The following is a 7,399-nucleotide window of genomic DNA, read 5'->3' as shown; positions in this document are numbered from 1 at the left end:
ATAATTGTTTTATTTTCAAAAGTAAAGTCTTACATTTTTATCTCTATATATATTGTAACGACATACATACTCGTTCAATTCAATCAAACATCATTCATACCAAAAAGAGTTGGTATGTATCATACGTGATATGATGTTATCTGTTGATATTTTATATCCATGGTATATATACAGATTTTTTACTGTATTGATATCAGAAGAAAAAACGAGAACAAAATAACTGAAAACGGTACTGCAAGAGCACTCAGCAGAATTTCAGGATCTGTAACATAAATATAACATATTCTAAACATGAAAAAGAGTGAAATTAACACAATATTATTTAACGAAAATGTACTTTCTGTTTCTTCTTTCACTGAGCACTTGGTATACTGTCTGTATCCCAAACATTTACACTGATCAACAATTAAATATCTATGACTTTAAAGGGTTATGTTTTATGTAATACTTATGCATAATATTTTAAACTGCTCTTTGTTCAATTTCATTTGTGTGCCTCCTTTTCTTAGCTTCTGTCACAAATTTTATTCATCATGTTGAAAAAGGATTGCAATTCATCATGGTAACTGCATTTCATGGTTCAATGATAGTTATAGAGGTTACACAACGAGGGGTTGTTGAGTATGGTATTTATTTCACTCGAGTTAGTTAATTTTCAAAAGTTACAAAAGACACTTGCTTTAGCGAGTGTTTTTCTGTAACTTTTGAAAATTAACTAACGAGAGTGAATTAAATACCATACTCAACAACCAGGAGTCGTGTGACCTGTTTCTACCACAATCTCATGATCAGTCGGAAATAACATACACACATGTGTTTGTTGACAAGGCTGGCCTAGTGATATGACCCATTTGCGTTTGCTCCAATAAATATTTATACAATTTTAAACAGCTGCTCTTTGTTCAATTTCATTTGTATGCCTCCTTTTCATAGCAGTATCCTTTTGACAAGCTTCTGTCACAAATTTTATTCATCATGTTGGAAAATGATTGAAATTGATCATGGTAACTGCATTTCATGGTTCAATGATAGTTAATAGGATACTTGTTGTTGGTCAGAAAAATACAACAGACGTCCCGGGTGAGATCCTTAATATCAATTACCACGGTCACATACCTGTCGCATTGAGCCACGAAAATGAGTATAACGACTCTGGTTACTGTTAAATAATTTCTTACCTGTTCGCTTACCTGTAGTCACTTACATGTGCGTCTACACACTCTGACATACCTTATACGCTACGTTCCATATACAGTTATTTTTGAAATGACCCCTGTATTTGCATGTCTGGGTCTCTGTCTCCACGCTCCGTGCTAGGTCTACTCCAAAATGAGAAAGGTCTAGTTAGACCTTCCGACATGCTTCTTGTAATTTAGATTTATTTCTGTTTCGATAAGTAGTGTCCATTGTGTAAGCCCATTATACTAAGCGACATATCTTATCATAGTGACATGTGCATACAGTAAAATGATTCTAGACATGTTTCATACTTTTGGAGAAAAGACATCTAAGACCCGATTCAAAGGGTCTGTTACGGCACGATTTCTCACCAAGGTGAGAAATCGTGCTAAAATTGCTGATATCGCAACATAATTTCTCATCCCTGCACTATTTCGGGTGAGAAATCGTGTTAGCAGCAGGCATATTATCCGTTGTCATTAGTAAGAACAATGATTTTGATTGTTGGGGATTGTGGTATACTTAGGCTTGTTCTTTTAGAAACTACTGCGCAAACTTCAAACTTTTTCAAACTTCAAACTTGTTCAAACTACATTGTTTTTAGTTCACCTGCCCGAAGGGCAAGTGAGCTTATGTCGTGGTGCGGCGTCCGTCGTCCGTCCGTCCGTCCGTCTTCGTCCGTCAACTTTTCCTTTGAACAACTTCTTCTGAAGAACGGATATGCCTAGAGTCATGATATTTGGCTGAAAGCTTTGTTGGTAGGAGCTCTAGTTTGAGAACGAAAATGACCTTGTACTTTAAAGGTCACAGGGGTCAAATATGTCAAAAACTTCAAACGACTTCTTCTGAAGAACTAAAAGGTATAGAATCTTCATATTTGGCTGATGGCTTCCTGGGATGGAGCCCAACAAAGTTTGAGAAAGAAATTACCTTGACCTACTTTCAAGGTCACAGGGGTCAAATATGTCAAAACCTTCAAACAAATTCTTCTGAAGAACTAAAAGGTATTGAATCTTCATATTTGGCTGATTGGTTCCTGGGATGGAGCCCAACAAAGTTTGAGAAAGAAAATTACCTTGACCTACTTTCAAGGTCACAGGAGTCAAATGTGTAAAAACCTTCTAATAACTTCTTCTGAAGAACTGAAGGATATAAAATCTTTATATTTGGCTGGTGGCTTCCTGGGATAGAGCCCAACAAAGTTTGCGAATGAAAATTAGTTTGACCTACTTTCNGAATCTTCATATTTGGCTGATTGGTTCCTGGGATGGAGCCCAACAAAGTTTGAGAATGAAAATTACCTTGACCTACTTTCAAGGTCACAGGAGTCAAATGTGTAAAAAGCTTCAAATGACTTCTTCTGAAGAACTGAAGGGTATAGAATCTTTATATTTGGCTGGTGGCTTCCTGGGATAGAGCCCAACAAAGTTTGAGGAAGAAAATTAATTTGACCTACTTTCAAGGTCACAGGGGTCAAATATGTCAAAAACTTCAAACGACTTCTTCTGAAGAACTAAAAGGTATAGGATCTTCATATTTGTCTGATTGGTTCCTGGGATGGAGCCCAACAAAGTTTTAGAATGAAATTACCTTGTTCTACTTTCAAGGTCACAGGAGTCAAATGTGTAAAGAATTCAAATTAATTCTTCTGAAGAACTGAGAGGTATAGAATCTTTATATTTGATTGATGGCTTCCTGGGATAGAGCCCGGCAAAGTTTGAGGAAAAAAATGACATTGACCTTCTTTCAAGGTCACAGAGGTCAACAACATTTTAATGGATTTGTTCTTAAGAACTAAAAGGAATGGATTCATAAGATTTGGCTGGTAGCTTTTGGAATAGAGCTTACCAATTTGAGAAGGAAAATGACATTGACCTACTTACAAGGTCACAGGGAAAAATATGTCAAGCAACTTCTGAAGAATCAAAAAGCATAGAATCTTGTAATAATATTTTGCTGGTAGTTTCAACAGATGGAGTCAACAAAGTTTGTGAGGGAAATATTTTTAGTGCAATATAATATTTAATGAGAATATTTTGCTATGACTGCTTAAATATTCAGGTGAGCGATACAGGCCCTCTTGGGCCTCTTGTTTAATTTTATCTCAACATCTTTGACTTACAATGGTATACACAAATATGTAACATACACAGATTTTATGTATAAGCATAAGAGGGATACAAGTATCATAGAAATAGCGGTGTAGTGCAGCTACATATATGTAATACATGTAGTCACTAATCATATTCGATGTCAAGTTTCCGATCAGATCTAAATCATGGCCTATCATTTGCTGAGTCATTTCAGGCTATAATAATTTCTGTTCTGATTTATGAACCACAATAAAGGTTGTTTAATTGAATATTTTAATGGTGGTCTTGAAGTTGGGAAAAAAGGCCAACATCTTCCGCAAAATGGCGGCTGCAGACTACTACTGCGATCTGCGTTGATTTAGGTCGGGTCCTGATTGGTCGTCATTTAGATATTGACCGATGTTATAGATTTGGTATGCAGATGCATTATTTAGGGTTGTCAACGGTTAACCGGTTACTCGGCCGAAAAATCACGTACCGGTTACCAAAATCAATAAACGAATAGTTGGATATCTTAACCCTTTTGTGAGCCCCATGTTTCCCTGGCTTAGACCTACAAATTACCTGCATTTGTATAGAGCACGGCTTAGTTTTTTCATGAAAGGGGTTAAAAAGAGTCAAAAACAGTGATATCTTGAAACAAGTATGCACCGCAATCAATGCTGTACAGTTGTGTGTACATGACAAAGCCGTATGTTGTGTTGCCTTCTATGGTTTCTTGAGGTGTGGTGAATTAACCGTCAACCAAAACAACTTTGACCCTACCATTAATTTATGCGTGGGTGACATACATATACAGTCAGACGATTTACTCAAGGTGTGTCTCAAATCTTCCAAAACGGACCATGCTCGGAAAGGGGTAAATATTTTAATATTTGCCAAAGGACTATCGGTGTGCCCGCATAAAGCATTATGCAAATATTTAGACATGAGGAAAAAGATGACAAATGTAAATGGAGATTCACCATTGGTTGTAACCAGCGACAATGCAGTGTTATCACGGAATGTATTTATTCAAGTCTTAAAAACAATATTGGGAACAATCGGATTAGACACTAAATTATACAGCGGACACTCGTTCCGCATAGGGGCCGCTACGACATGCGCTACAGCAAACGTAGCCGATCACCTGATAAAAACCTTAGGGCGATGGTCGTCAGACTGTTACCAGAGGTACATCAAAACAGCACCAAAAACAATTAGAGAGGCCCAACATAACATGTCCAAAACATAACGGTAACATTAATCCACACTATGTACGAATTGTGCACTCATATTAGACAGTGATTAAATCACCATGTGCAGTTATTGCCTGATATCATGAATTATTTTACATTTATTCGTGGACTAGTATCATATATGAGTGTGAACACTGACAATGGTGCCTTCACAACCTTGAGTGGGCGAGTGACGTTTATCTGTATTAGTTTTTGACGCCCATGTAATGTCAACCAGGTACCGTATGCTGTATTTTTAATTCTTAATGTAAATACTGTAAATTATTTATGTTATTGTGTATATTTTATGAGCATGTCTCATGATTTTCATGTTATGATTTAATTTAGGAAAATAGAATATCATGTATTGTACCCCAGATGGTGTACATGTAACGTTATACTATATGCAAACACAGCACAATCTAAATAATCTACAGTAGCTAGTAAGTGATGAAATAGAGAGTGATGTATACGGTTTACCAAGAGAACTAATAGTATTATGTTAACCAGCAATATATATAAATGTATAAGTATTAACTTGGGGGCTTTTCAGCTGCACACAAGCACATACGAGAGGTATAAGGTACAGCTTTAATTTGGTAGGTATACAACACATATAATGTGGTGTATTCAGCCCCCATGTTAAATTACAGACTCTATACCTACAATAAGGTACCTATACAATTTAGGTATCACATTATAGATCGTGGATTTCCCACATAAGGAATCATAATGAGGATTCGGTATCAATTTGACCACGGATCTTATGGTCCGAATCCATGGTTTCAGGAGACGTCCTACATAGAGCTAGATATCATACAGACTCGAGGTTTTTCTAGGTTCATATTCCAGATGATAGTGGCATCATGATGTACAGCTGCGCATGGTCCATTTACAGGGTTGAGGATTGTCGGGAACTATCTCTAATAAGAGTCTGTATGATCAAGGGAAAACTCCTCCAGCCGTGGGATCAGGGGTGCATGTTGCTCCTGGTTGAGATCACGTCCGTAATCTGGGAGTTTTCCCCAGTTGTTTGCATTGTATATAATAAGTGTAGATGATATAGCCCCCAAGGCCAAAGTTTTATTTGTGTTATATGAATGTATGATGTTGCAAAATGTATTAGATTTAATTAGAAGTGTTAACTCATATGATCACAATGTTCATTCATGTTGCATTGTGCAGTTAATAAATTACATTTATCTGACTGTATAATAGTGTTCTGGTATAAACTTAAATTTGTCTGATATTAATAAGTTGATAAAAATATCAGACAAGCGTTTTTTTATGGAATAACATATTTTGATATGAAATAGTAAAAATATATTTTGCTGTGTCTTTTTTTTATATTACCTTATGTTGGATCCTTGAAAACGTATCTTTGCAGGATACAAGTTACTTAAAATTGGTGTATGTGGCAAGGAAATAGATCGAATAGTGTGGCCAATATGAGGTTGGTAAATTTTCGGAGCAGTCAGCTCCTTAGCAAGACAAAGAAAAAACGCAGTTCATTAACATTACATAAAACCAAAAATAGAAATATAACAGGATATAACTAAGATTTGAAAATAATAAGCCCCTCGGCTAGCGTAAACTGCAGGCAGGAATAACAATGTACATACCTTTTCGCCAATGTAATATACGCATCCATTCGAATGAGATTTGTTTGGAAGGTGAATGTTTTGAAAAGTGTATAACATACGACTACGTGCAGCATGAGCTATATGCCATTTCGAGTAAACCTCAAGCTAGTTCACATCCGATCCAAATATCCAGAAGAGTCGATACGTCTGAAGTCATGTGAATACACTAAACTCACATGAGGTTAAGGACGCCTCATGAATTAGATCCAATATAATGACATGACTGGAGTTAAAAATCTCAACTTAGCGTGGGCTGCGTGTAATAGATACCTGCTGTCGGACTTCGATGTTAGACCTTTCCCGCGTTCCAGCGGCTCTGGTGGTGGTTTCGTTGTTCTTTTTTGGAAAGATGTGTCCCAGTTTTTGACTTTCCTTAAATGTGTTGGAGATACTTTGGTTTGGACTAAACTGTCTGGATTGTCCCAGTCAGACTTATATATATGTTTGTCATACATACCCCCAGGAAATAATGTTTATTACAATTTGTATGATATCGATTTATTAACATGTCTTGAAAATGATATCGCTGAATATTCTGCTTTAAAAATGTTATAGTGACCGGCGACTTGAACAGTCGTATAGGAACCAGATCTGATTTTGTTGCCCATGATGGTATACATGATTCGCTGACTGACAGACTGTCTGACCTGTTCGAGTATGATGCTGACGTCGTTATGCCTACCCGACGGTAAGAGGATACGGTTGTTAACACTTTTGGGCGAAGACTCATTATCCAATTATGTAAATCCAGTGGAATTCGTGTGTGTAATGGCAGAAAGCCTGATGATGTATCTGGTCGTTTAACATTTTTTTAATCATTTAGGCTCAAGTGTCATTCATTATGTACTCATTGACAAATCATGCTTTAAAACTGTAAACAGGTTGAAAGTTTGTGATTTTAATGTATGGTCCGATCATGCACCAGTTGAATTTTGTGTCCATTGTGATAACCTGAATGTAATTGATAGCGATTTTGCTTATAAAAACGAAACACATACTGTGTATAGATGGAATGACTCTGATATAGAAAGAATGCGTGAAGTATTAGTTACCAAACAAAATGAGTTAAATGAAATGGTTACGTCACTGGAGAACAATTCTGTACATGTAAACCAGTGTGTAGTAAACTTGTCTTCCTTGTTGTGTGATAAGACTTTTTTCGTACAAATCCAGCTTAAACCTTGGTTTGACGATCGTTGTAAGTTTTTATACAAAAGATATATGAAAGCGCTTGCTGACTTTAATTTTGCGCGTATTCCTGAAAAAG

General features: G+C 36.4%; 1 protein-coding gene across 1 annotated transcript in view; it reads right to left on the bottom strand.

Moving 5' to 3' along the window:
• The window catches only part of LOC110461148 (beta-1,3-galactosyltransferase brn-like), a 29,081-nt gene extending 22,744 nt beyond the window's left edge, over window positions 1–6,337 (bottom strand). Inside the window, exon 1 of the mRNA XM_021514480.1 lies at window positions 6,112–6,337. The gene's annotated coding sequence lies outside the window, so the exon portion shown is untranslated. The remainder of the gene's footprint in view (window positions 1–6,111) is intronic.
• Window positions 6,338–7,399: the final 1,062 nt, after the last annotated feature.

The sequence above is a fragment of the Mizuhopecten yessoensis genome, unplaced genomic scaffold (genome assembly GCF_002113885.1).
Source record: "Mizuhopecten yessoensis strain PY_sf001 unplaced genomic scaffold, ASM211388v2 scaffold10581, whole genome shotgun sequence".
Taxonomy (NCBI): Eukaryota; Metazoa; Mollusca; class Bivalvia; order Pectinida; family Pectinidae; genus Mizuhopecten; species Mizuhopecten yessoensis.
Note: the sequence above shows the minus strand (reverse complement) of the source record. Positions and strands in the feature narration are given on the sequence as shown.